This window comes from Nelumbo nucifera, chromosome 8, assembly GCF_055504915.1.
Source record: "Nelumbo nucifera cultivar China Antique chromosome 8, China Antique-T2T, whole genome shotgun sequence".
In the NCBI taxonomy this organism is placed as follows: Eukaryota; Viridiplantae; Streptophyta; class Magnoliopsida; order Proteales; family Nelumbonaceae; genus Nelumbo; species Nelumbo nucifera.
In genome coordinates, this window is record NC_142656.1 from 47,773,314 (window position 1) to 47,786,038 (window position 12,725).

General features: G+C 37.2%; 1 pseudogene; it reads right to left on the reverse strand.

The window, feature by feature from the left end:
- Window positions 1–2,712: 2,712 nt before the first annotated feature.
- On the reverse strand, window positions 2,713–7,011 carry LOC148789979 (uncharacterized; annotated as a pseudogene).
- Between the last annotated feature and the right edge of the window lie 5,714 nt (window positions 7,012–12,725).

The window sequence follows — 12,725 nt, forward strand, 5'->3', positions numbered from 1 at the left end:
CCTTTTTGTGTGTGCATGTTCATCTATGTCTATATACACATCTTCACCCAATGCTCTTTTCTTATTGAAGCTTATACTATGCATTAGTTTAGAGAGGTAAATTCTGTAAAAGCAAAGAAGATGGGGGCCCTCTATGCCTAAGCCAGGGTCTAATTCTGAAATGTTAAATTTATTTTTGTTGGCTGTCATAACTGTTGGTCATGACATCTACCAAAGACTTTAAGCAAACAGTGGTAGTCAAAACCATTGCTCAATTGGGTTAACATCTGAAATTCCCACTCACATTTGGCCCGTTCTGTTAAACTAACCTTTGCTTTTTGATATACCTCCAACCCCCCCCCATCAGATACTTTCTTTTTATCAGAAGATTACCTTCCATCAGGTCTCTACTACTGACCATGACAAAACCAAACCGACCATGGTCAGCCAGTCAACCCTAATAACTATTTTTTGTATGACAAAAACACCCCTATCCAAATTATTAACAATAAACAACGCAAAACTACCATCTAAAAGAATACTAAACAAAACAGACTGTTTGTTCACAATGGAGAAACAGACAAAATCATGCTTGATGGGTGAATAACCTTAGGTCCAACCAACATATTTCAAAGGGAAAAAGTCCAAGTAGAAGACCAAGGAGCAAAAAATACTGTATTTCTCTTTTTTATTTTTTTGAAAAAGGTGAAGTATTGTATTAATTATCACCATAACCCCTTGTAGAATGAGCTTTTCTACATTTTGTTCATAGGGTAAGAATAAAATAGGTCTATAGACAAAAAAGATTGGTTGAACTCCCCACTGGTAATCAGGCTAGCAGATAGCCAGTGATCAAACCAAAAGCTGAATTAATTACAGATTCCATTGAGCTTTTCTTACTCTCAAAAAGTTGAGTATTGAATAAAGAAAAAACAATTAATTTCCTCTGTCTACCTAAATGGTAATTCTTGGGGTTTGGGATTGAGGAAGGGGTTGAGGGAATCTGAGATGGGAATGGTTGATGATCTGATTGCCCTTCTTAACCGTGTGTTCCTAGATCTGTCCTGCCTGCATAGCAGAATTTGGTCAGCTTCCCATTCTGGACTTTTTACTAGTGCTTCTTTCTACACTGCTCTTCTTCAAGCACCTAAAATGGCAGGTTTCTTTCCAACAAAGGAGGTTTGGTGCAGCCTTGTATCCCCAAAGATAAGGGCCTTTTGCTGGGAGGTGGTGCTCCAAAAAATCAATACCTTAAACATGCTTCAAAAAAGAAGAACGGATTGTTGCCTCTCACCCCATGTGTGCAGCCTCTGCTTGACATGTGGTGAGACAATTGCACACTTACTAATATCTTGTCCTTTTGCTTCTTTTGTTTGGAATTGGTTTTCTTCTCTTTTGAGTGTAGATGGACTCCTCCTTCAAATGTAGCAATACTCTTTGATCCAAACTTCTTTAGACTCCCAAAAAAGAAAGGAAGAGCAACGTGGAGAGCGACAAGAGCAATTGTTTTATGGTTAATTTGGGAAGAAAGAAACAATAGGATCTTTTAAGGAGATGAAAGATCTAAGGAACAGGTCATTGATTGCGTTACTACCAAGGTTATCCTCAAATCTTCTCCGTTATTTAAAGACTATTCATCTAAGGACTTATATAGAGGATGGAACATTGTGGCAAGCTCTTCTTCAGCAAGGTCTGTAATAAAAGAACAATGGATCCCTCTTGCACAACAATGGGTGAAGCTAAACTTTGATGGAAGCTCTTTAGGCAACCCAGGTCCCTCAGGAGTGGGAGGAGCTTTCAGAGATAGGGAAGGCAGACTGCATTGTACTCTGGTCCAATAGGTGTTGGAGACTCTCTAAGAGCAGAGATCTTGGCCCTACTCCAAGGATTAAGATTGGCTAAGCAATGGGGCCTAAACCAGATTGAGGCAGAACCGCAGAAGGGGACTCTAAATTATTAATTGGGTGGATGCAATCACACAACTTGGGGGTCTGAGTATATCGTCAACTCATGAAGGAAGTAACTTGCTTAGCAAGGGAGGTTGGGGTACGATTCAGATGGACAAGGAGATCAGTTAATGGATTAGCCGACACCCTTGCAAAACAAGGAACTTTCAGGGAGAACTTGTTTTGGGCTGTTCTGTAATTTGAAATCTCTCTTCTAAAAGTCAACACCCTTATCTTGGGTGGTCACTGTACTTTATTAATTTTTCTAATGAAAGTTACCGTTTCTGATAAAAAGGAAAAAAAAAAGTTGAGCATTTGTTTCCATCCATGTAGTGCAAAAAATGGTTAGAGGAATCACTGCCCAAGCTGAACTGCCTCTCCTTCTCATGTTTTATGCCACCCACTCGGTAGTTAGCCAACAAAATTAGGATGGCAACCTTGCCAATGAATTGCATTCTGAAAATGAGTCCATAATCTGCTAGTGAATTTAGAGTGGATGAACAAGTGTTTTTGTCCAGCACCTCCAACGAAGTACAAAACTTGACTTGACCTCCAAGGGTGCCACACTGCCCCCAAATTTCCTTACAAGGGAAGTTCCTAAGTCTCCTTCAGATAGCTTCTTATAGAAAGAATTTACTAAAAACTTACCAGAGCTGTAGCCTGTACCATTTCCAAATCCTGAAATACCTCTACAAAACATTGCAATTCTGATTCTCAATCAAAGATAGCAGGCCCAAGATTTGCCCTAATTCTCAATCAAATCCTGAAATACCTCTCCAAAGTGCCTTTAATCCAATGTGTACATCTGTAAGTCTGAAACATCAACTGAACTCCCACCAATCCAAAGTGCTCCAAATTCACAATGGAACCTACATCCCATGACAATGAGATATTCCTTCCCTCTAGTCGAACACAGATGTACACTGGGTTTGGACTTAATTATGAAACAGTAATTCCTTCTGCATTGTTGGTCAGACTTGCTGGCTAGATGTGAAATGCTAACTCTTCCCTCATGCTTTATGTAATCAGATACTATTTTGATTTATACGTATTCCACGAATTCAAAAATTAAGCCCGGAATCCCATCTTGCACTTCAGTTTCTGAGATAATATCAACAAAGAACTCCCATTTTCATTTCTCATACTCTAATATAGCAGTTTCCTCTTCCTTGTCATTTTGAGCCCTAGCTTCATCTTCCAGTAAATGCTCCTATGCTTCACACTCCTCGTCTTTCCTCCCCTACATTTCTTTGTAACAGTTTTGTTTTGTTTTCCAAAACTCACATATTGATTCCTCGTTCTATCGTTGAGCTTCTCCTTCTTTCCATTTCTTTTCCTATTTCTTGAATGCTTTAGCAACATAGTACTCACCTTAAGGAGCATTCTCATCACTTCCGTAAACAATATCCTCTGTAGTTTCCATGGGGCTGCGGATGTATTGGTAGCAGCTAGTCTATGCCACATTCGACGAGCTCCAGAACAAACTACAAATTCTCTCCGTGAAACTTGATCTTCTTCTCTGCGACCATTGGAAGATCTAGAAATCTGACCGCATTTCCATAAATAAAGGAGTAAGAACGCCACAACAGAAAGCATAGACAAAATAGCAACAAAATCTCTTCCATCTCTTTTGTTTTCTTTTGGCCTACACGAGAAACTCAAACCAACAAACTCAAGCTCCCAGTGATCAGTATAATAGAATATACCCACTCAAGAAGACGGATCAAAATATCGATATGTATCGTATCTGTATTAGTGGACCTTGAAACACACGAATACACCAATACAATAATAGTTTGGTGGTTTACAAACATCCTTCTAATGTTTATAAAATAAAATAAAAAAATGATGGGTATTGGCCATATTGACACACTCAAATACTCACTTGTGGGTATCAGTACGGGTATCAATTGGACCAAATTTGGTCCAATCTGATTTGGCCCAATATGAGTCTATTACAGATGGACCAGGTTCAATCCAATCTAATGAACATTTTGGATCATTTTGGACCAGTTCAACTCAATGTCTGGACCGTTCAGTTTGTTCAAATTGATTTTAATTTTGATTGGTTCCAAACCAAACTTGGTCCATTGAAACCTCTATTCTTATGTTCTATCAATGGACTGAATATTGGGTCAATCTGACCCAATCCAATATAAACCCATTGTGGATGGACCAGCTTGCAATCCAATCCAATAACTATTTTGAATTGGACTGGTCCAATTTAATATGTCTTATTGGTCCATCCAATTCATCCACATTGATTTTGATTTGAATGGGGTCCAACCCAAAACTGGTCCATTAACACCCTAGGTATCAGGTGTATCGATGTTTGCTTAAGGAAAGATAAATTTAAAGAATATTCAAACAGATCATGCATACTTTTTCACAACAACTAAGAAAATGAATAAAACATTAAAGTTATGTTTGGTTTGAAGGAAAAGGTAGAGAAAGGAAAAAAAAAGTAAGGAAACCTATACAAGATTTATAAAAGTTTCCCTATTTTTCTCTTCCTTTCTTTACTTTTTCTTTCAAACCAAACACAGCCTAACTAAAAAATGATTGTGATGCTGTGTTTTATTTTCAGCAATGGCGGCAGTATTGCCTCAGGAGATGGCTGTTTTGCTTCTTCTCAGGCAATGGCTGTACTTTGGTCTGTGATGAGGATGCATATTGGCTTGGCGTTCAGAAGAGAAGGGGCTTTGTGAAGGTTGTCTCGGGTTGATCAAATGAATGGGGCATTTTGGGTATTTTCTCTCAAACCCACAATTGGGTTTGTATGTATGTACAAATTTAAACTTGTCTACAATGTATGTATGTACGATTTTGGGTTTATTTGTATTTATCATGTCTTTCTGGATCATAGATTATTACTCATCCCATTCTAACCCATATTCCCCAAACAATACTCTTCCTTGTTGCCTCTGTTTTAGCCAAGGCATTAGTCAAGACATTTTCCATCTTAGGGCCGAGTTGAATGATCATCTTCAAGAGCAGCTTTTAGTAGATTAATTATCATTCTCAAATTATACAGTAAATAAAAGTTGACCCAATCTAGGTTCCTTTTTGGTTTAATAGGCTTGTTGTGGAATTAGGTAATGATCTTGTGCTTTTGCTTTATGTCTACCACTTTGGTTGCCAATGCAAGAATTATCTTACAGACATATGTCCAATTTCAACTGCGCTTGTGTTGATATGTCTGAAAGAAATGAAGTTGTTTGATTTCATACTTCATGTATCATTTTGATTTAAGTTGTACTAGAGTAATATCTGGCATAACATCCCAAATTCTTCTCTACTTTTGTGAATCAGATATTGCACAATGGCTCCATAACTTGTACTACTTAAGGGGTGCAATTGGATGGATCCATGCAATTTGGATGGACTCAACCTGAGCCCAGACCGACCCAGCCTACAATTTTACAGATTGGACCAAGTCTATTATTTTTGGGCTGGGCCCAGCTCTAACCCTTACGTTGCTTGAGCTTGACCCAACCCAAGCCCAGCCCAACACTTACTGTTAAAAAACTAATAGTATTTGTAAGATAACAAAGATGCCCCTCTGTTTAACTCCACTCTTTAAACCAAAACTCCAAAGATAGGCCCATCTATTCGCGCAAATTGAACTATTGCTGGTGGGTTGTGAGATGACTGAATAAGAAAATGTCAATTCTTTTTAGCTGAGCCTGAGAGCAAAAAAACTCTGAGTGCATGGCATCCAGCCGCACATGGGGAATATCTTCCAAACATGTGTTTCAAATTCATGGGAAAAGATGTTCCCAATGTGCAGTTGGATGCCTGCTTTTAGATTATTCATACAAGTTTTGCTTTCAGGAGATCCCATTACCTTTTAAGATAGGCCTCTGGCTAGTTATCTATTTATTAATTAGGTTACATCTGTCTCAACCAAGGTTTGGAAAACCCACCAGGAAATAGAATCAGTCAGGGGACTGTTTTCTTGTTCGACTGTTCAACCATCCGGGTTGAACGGTTTGGCCCGTAATATCATAAATATATTAAAATAAAAATATTTTATAAATAATAGTTTGATCGATGGATTGTAGTGTGGTCGCCGGTGATTAAAATCGCCACCAGTGATTGTAGTTTGGTCGCCGGTGATTGTAGTCTGGTTGCCAGTGATTAAAATCGCTGTATAATTTGGTCAACGGTGATTAAAATCTCCGCTGAAACTCCGGTGGAAGAGTAGAAACTACCGCTGCAAACTGCTATAGATCAGTGATGAAACTACAAATTTTGGTCTGTAACCGCCGGTCGCCGCTGTAAATCCTTGCACTTCACGGCTCAGGCTCGGATTGAGAAATACAAAAACTTGTGTCCACCATAGGTAGGGTGGGGTTGGGTCAAAGGTTGACCCACCCAACCCAACCTCATTGAAACCCACCAATACCCACCCATCTCTTATGTGGGTCAATATGGGTCAAGTGATTCATTGGGATCAAGAGAAAAGGGTTAGGGTGGGGTTGGGTCAAGGGTACCCATTGGATCACAAGTAAATGATCGAATAAGGGTTTAGGCCTTTGGGGTTTGCAACTTCATAATCGAATGGTGAAAGGAAAGAATGAAGATGCAGCGGCGGCCGATGACTGGCGAACTGAGGTTCAAATACCTCCATGACGCTGAGGTTTTATTCTCCACCACTGACGGAAGGAGTGAGAATGGAGATGAGCGGTGGTCGGTGATTAACTAAGGATCGAATAGCTCCATGAGTTTAGTATTTTTCTTCTTCACCACCGAATAGAAGGAGAGTGTAGGGAGATGCAGCAGCGGTCAGCGATTGACGAACAATGGTTTGAATAGCTCCATTGATGTCTCACCTCTAATGGAAGACAGAGCAGGCGACCGAGGGTTGTGTTTTTGCCGCTGCAACGATAGCCGGCAACTGAGATTGGATTTGCACTGACTCTGGTCTTTTCACCACTACAGAGCAAGGCCAGAGGATTTTTTTTTTTTTGTTGCAATTGCAGCAATAGCCGGAAACAGGGATTCAAGATCTGGTGCGAACCCAAATCTATGCCCTCCCAAACCTTTCCAAAATTGGACCAGATCTCTCAAGTCTTCCCACCATTGCAGAACACAATCTGCATTTTCAATGTTTTTATAATTCTCTATATTTTTATGTGCAATTTTTGTTGTTTTTTATAATTGCTATTCTTTTTTTCTGCAATTTCTATTTTTCTTTTGTATTCTTACATTTGCTGAAATTCATGTATTTTCTTGTAACTTATGTTTTTTTGCTTTTTATAATTTTTTGCAACTTATGTACTTTTCTTTTTTTTAATTTTTTAATTTTTCCTGTTTTTTCTGTTTTTATACATTTTATTTTATTATTTGAGTTTTATCATTTTTTATTTTTCCACAAGTTTTGGGTTGAAATATATAATTATTTTGAATTTTTGTCAATTTAGGTATTTTATGCAATTTCTACTTTTTAAAACAATATATGTTTTTTTAATCTTATCATTTTCATTTTTTTTCTTGCAAATTTATATCAATTTTATGTTTTTTAATATTTTTTTACAATTTTGTGTTTTATTAATATTGGTATTTTCATTTTTCATCATTTTTTCTTAATACTTATATTTCTGTGTAGCTAAAATATTTGTATTTTATTAATACTTGTCTTGGATTAGCGGATCATATGGATCAGTTAGGGTGGATCAGGGTCAAGGTGGATTATGACCCACTAAGACCCAATAAATAGGGTGGCAAATGAGTTAAAGGGTTAATTTGGTGGATTGATACACAACCCTCACCCAATCCACCCATTTGCCACCCCTAACCATAGGTGGCCATAGATGAAGCATTAACCATCGGTCCCGTACTTCACCATAGGTTGCCGTTGCCGCAGGTTGTCAGAGGTTAGCGAGAAGCTGAGAACTGGGAAGGGAAGAATGAAAAAAATAACTTTTGTTTGAACCCTAGCCCCAATTAACAATTCAATTGGGAGTTAGGACACGGGTGGAATTTCTTTTTTTTTGTTTTTATTTTTGTAAATGCAGAAAAAAATAAAAGTAGAACCCGTGAATTGCTGCCCGAATCAAATGGTTTAGCAATTCGACTACGCAAGTTAACGGTTCTCTAACCTTTTCAATGGTTAAAACCAGAATTGGAGATCTGATCGGTTCTCGGTTTTTTTATCCGATCATCCGATCCAGTCTGGTTTTGAAAACATTGGTCTCAACCCATGTGACATAATTCTCGCATGCGATCACTTCTATGGGCCACCATCAAGAGCGATAACAAATTTACCCACACTACTGTCGATGATGATTGCGATCAATTGGATGGTGATGCCAAACTTTCTTCTGTCGAGTCCAACTCTATTTATCAGTGTTTTCAAAATCGAACCGGATAGTCGGACCAGAAAAATGGGAACTGGTCAAGTGATCGGTTTCGTTATTCTTCAAAATCGGGATTTTTCAAAAAACCGTTGATTTTGGTCAACAAATTATTGACCTGAACGGTTAACCGTTCGAACGATTTTAACCATTTTTTATTTTTTTAATTTTTTGTTAAAAAGAACCGACCATTAAAATCGAATGATCCGACCATTCGACCCGATAACCGGACCCCTGATCGATTTGATCTCTAGATCGATTTTAAAAACCATGCTATTTATCTCAATTTTCTGGTGAGATGAAAGAGAAGACAATGATGGTCGGTGTTGATTCTTGATAGTTCTTCTCTTTGCAGTGGTTTCAATTACTTCTGGTCGTTAATATGATTTACAAATTATAAGGACTTCCCATCCTATGCAACATTTTCTGAATATATATCAAATTAGCTAGGGAAATCAAATCCAATTGGAAAGTGACCAAAGTCGATGGGAATCATGTTGTGGTTTCATTCATACAATTTTAACATTAAATTCAAATAAGTATAAATACATCTTACTTTTGTATTTATCCATCTGATAAAACTTTAGCATGTTGGCAATTTGAGCATCGAAGCCTAATTTGATTGGATGAGTTCATAGTAACTAAAACTATTATATTATGTTCATCGAATCATGTTACAACATGAGGAGACAAATGAGAATGGCTATTTGCAACAGTGTAAGATAAAATTCGCACATGGCCAACGACGTTAATGAATTTACATCAATCACATGTAACAGATGAAACAACACATGCCCAGTTTGTTCAGATTGTAAAACTCTGAACAAAAAACCAATGTTTCAGAAAATGGACTGGATCGGCCAATTGGACCAGTTGAATCGAACCAGGGCCATAGCCATTTGGTCACACCTTAAGAATCGGAATTGCTAAAAACATGGTGAAAACTGATTGACAGACAAGTTTAATTAGAAAACTTATGAATCAGTTCTGATTTGGTGAAATCGTTTGGGTTATTAAATAATTAAAATTTCAAAGCGCATCACAAGAATTAAACCCACGACCTCTTATCTTTAAAAAATAAGGAATTTATCATCCATCCACTTTATAAAATATTTTATATATATATATATATATATATATATATATATATATTACTTATCATGGATATATATATGTCTATATCACATTATCATGGACTTCTCCCTTTTCTGGTTCTTTCCACAACTCTGTTCTCTGAACATTGCAAAAAATAAATAATTAAATAACAATAGGAATAAATTCTTCACCACCTCAAAACTAGTAAAATTTAAAACCAACGTAGAGCTGAAGGTGATGTTTGTGTACCATTGTCGATATCTCAGAAATTAGTGCCATGTGACCATGCCAAAAGCCATATCAGTGATTCAAAACTGGCTAACAAATTTGTTGTTTGGTTGGTTGATTTTTGAGAAATTGACAATTTTTTTAGAAAATGATTATTAAAATCAGGGCTAAAAGTGTAATCACCATTTTTTATGATTCCTCTATTCAAGCTGAATCCAATTTTTTTGGATGACATGGCATCTAATTTTGATGGGAGAGATAGTTCCCATAAAATAAAACACTATCAAACAAATTCATTGCCAATTTCTCAGACATAGGAAGATATGAAATATCAATAATACCAAACAAACAATTTCTCTAATTTCTGACATCAGTGATTTATAACAAATCTCATCGGAGGAATGGGCAATGATACCAAACATCACTCAAATCATTAAAGTAAACAAAACAAACTAGTTTGAAAAAAAAAAAAAATAGAAGATTAACGAGAAGGAAATGTTTTGTATCACTGCGAATTCTTCCTTACTGATTTTCAAAGATCATTGATTTTTGAAATCAGTGATTTTTCATAAATTAGTGAATTTTGTTGTTTGGTATCATTTCTGTCATAAAAGCCAATTTCTGAGAAATCGGTTTTGAGTATGCTTGGCATTAATTCTCAAGGACTGATTATTTTTGCACTGGAATTAATATCCAATGCCATGTTAGATACTTTGTCATTCTCAAACAATCAAAATTAGTTGGAAATCAGAAAATAACTAAAAAATCCCTAAAAGAGGATCAATTTCAAAAATCAAGTTTTAGCTGATTTCTCAAAAATCATCAAAATTGGTCAACTAATGATTCCTCTAGTGTTGATGTGTAGTTCCTACATGGCAATGATTTTTGAAATCGGCATATCGATGCCTAACATCCCCAATACTTGGTACATGGTTTTTAAAAATGAACCGGTGACCGAACTGGTCAGGGGTCTGGTTGACCCAAATGGCCGGCTCATTTTGACGAAAAAATAAAAAATTTTAAAAAAGTTAAAAAATTGGAAAATAATCAAAACCGTTCGAATAGTTAACGGGCCGGTTCAGCGGTTTACTGACCAAAATCAACGGTTTTGAGAGAAAAAGCGATTTTGGAGGGAAATGGGTGACCGGTTCCCGATTTTTCTAGTCCAATCGTCCGATCCGGTCCGGTTTTGAAAACAGTGACTTGATAGGCAAGCCACAAGCGATTAAAATGAGCATCCAACTACTCTCTCTCTCTCTCACACACACATAAAAAAACGCTCACAAAACTCGGGGCTACATGTCACTTCCTTATTCCTAAACTCTATCTAGCAATTAAACACATCCATCCTTATATCATGCTCACTGAAACTAGATCTGTTCATGGGCCAGGTAGCCCGATGGCTCAGCCCGGCCTAGCCCGCACCCCGGTTGGCCTTGGTCATGTAATTAGGCCCGCGGGCCAGACTTCGGGCCTAACACAGTAAGCTCGACTGTGTTTCGGGTCGGGACCGGGATTTGTCAAAAAAGCCCGGCCCGGCTCAGCATTATATATTTTATAAAATATATAATATAATTTTTATATATTATATAAAATATATAAATAATATAATATTTATTGAAATATATATATATTTATAATTTGATATATACATTTTTTATTCTTTTTTTATAATCTCTCTCTCTATTCAACCACTTCAGCAGTAGTAAGAGTATGGGCAAAATTTCGGGCTCAGGCCCAGGCCCAGGCTTTGGGCTTTTTATGAGGGTCGGGTTCGGGCCCAAGTTATAGGCCTAATGGTCGGACCAGACTCGAGCTCGGGCCTTAGAAAAATCTATTAATACATAATGAAAACTCGGCTCGAACCCGGCCCAGCCCGGCCCATGAATAGGTAACTGAAACTGCCAAAGCAAAATCAGCTCTCCCCAACCCCTTTTAATCAATTCATATTTCTCTGGGAAAAGTTAACTGCCAAAGCAAAATCAGCTCTCCCCAACCCCTTTTAATCAACTCATACTTCTCTGGGAAAAGTTCGGATGGACCGCTGAAAATGAATTGCAGTCATCTCCTCTCCTCTTTCCTCCGTGGCTCTGTCAATGGAAAGTAGAATTTAAAAATCTCACAGGCTAATAGAGGGGTCATTTTAGTATTTCTATTTCAGGGGTAATGTGGAAATTTAAAAATTTTTTTGAAAGAAAGTGACATGGAAAGCCATGTTAGAATGCCACCTTATCGTTTAAGTTTTTTTTTTTCTTTTGTTTTTTTGGTAAAGCATCATTTAAGATTCAGATATCCAAATCGAGCCCTTCTGTGTTTTTCACAGAAAACAGAAAAAACAAAAAAAAAGAAGAGATGAAAACCTTAAGGCTATCTGGCTATCTATGATTTGAATAAAGATGCCCTTATTTTATAAAGGAGTAATTATTATATTCAATTTTAGAATAAAAAGGAAATTGAATTAGTTGTAGACGAGTTAATAGACCTGTATTTGATTTTATTATTATTTTTTAATCACAAAATTTTGAAAGATTGAGAATGAGAAGCAATATGTGTTTGTGTGTGAGCGAGTGAGAGAAAAAGAGTATTGATGTGAACAAGTGTCAAGTGTGCTTTAAAAATATTAATAAGCGTGCACATGATAATTCTATAAAGTAAATTTAATTCAATCATTTTACTTAATCGACATGTCAAAACAATCAATTGAAACTCATACATTTGGCATTCCTTACTTTAATGACTTGTCTCCTTTTGCATTTGGCATTCATAGGGGAATTTTAATTGTAAAAATGAGATAAATCCATAAAATAAGAATGCCAAATGCAGCCTGCTAATGATTGGTCGAAGATAACAAAGTCCCAAGATTTGAAGGAAGGCCGAATGTCTTGAGGGTCTGGAGGAGATGAGCTGAGGCTGAGGTGGATTGTTCGTTCGGATACTATAGAGGCCACCAAGGGCTAGTACTAAGAAGAGCGTTTGAGGAGAGACGAGATATGGCTGCTCACTTGCACGTGTGGGGGGTCTAGAGGAGCTCTCGGTAGTAGCTCTGCAAGGAAGAAGATATCAGAGGCCTCAAGTGGGAACCTGAGTCAAGGACTCCGATGGTCAAGTTAGTATGCAT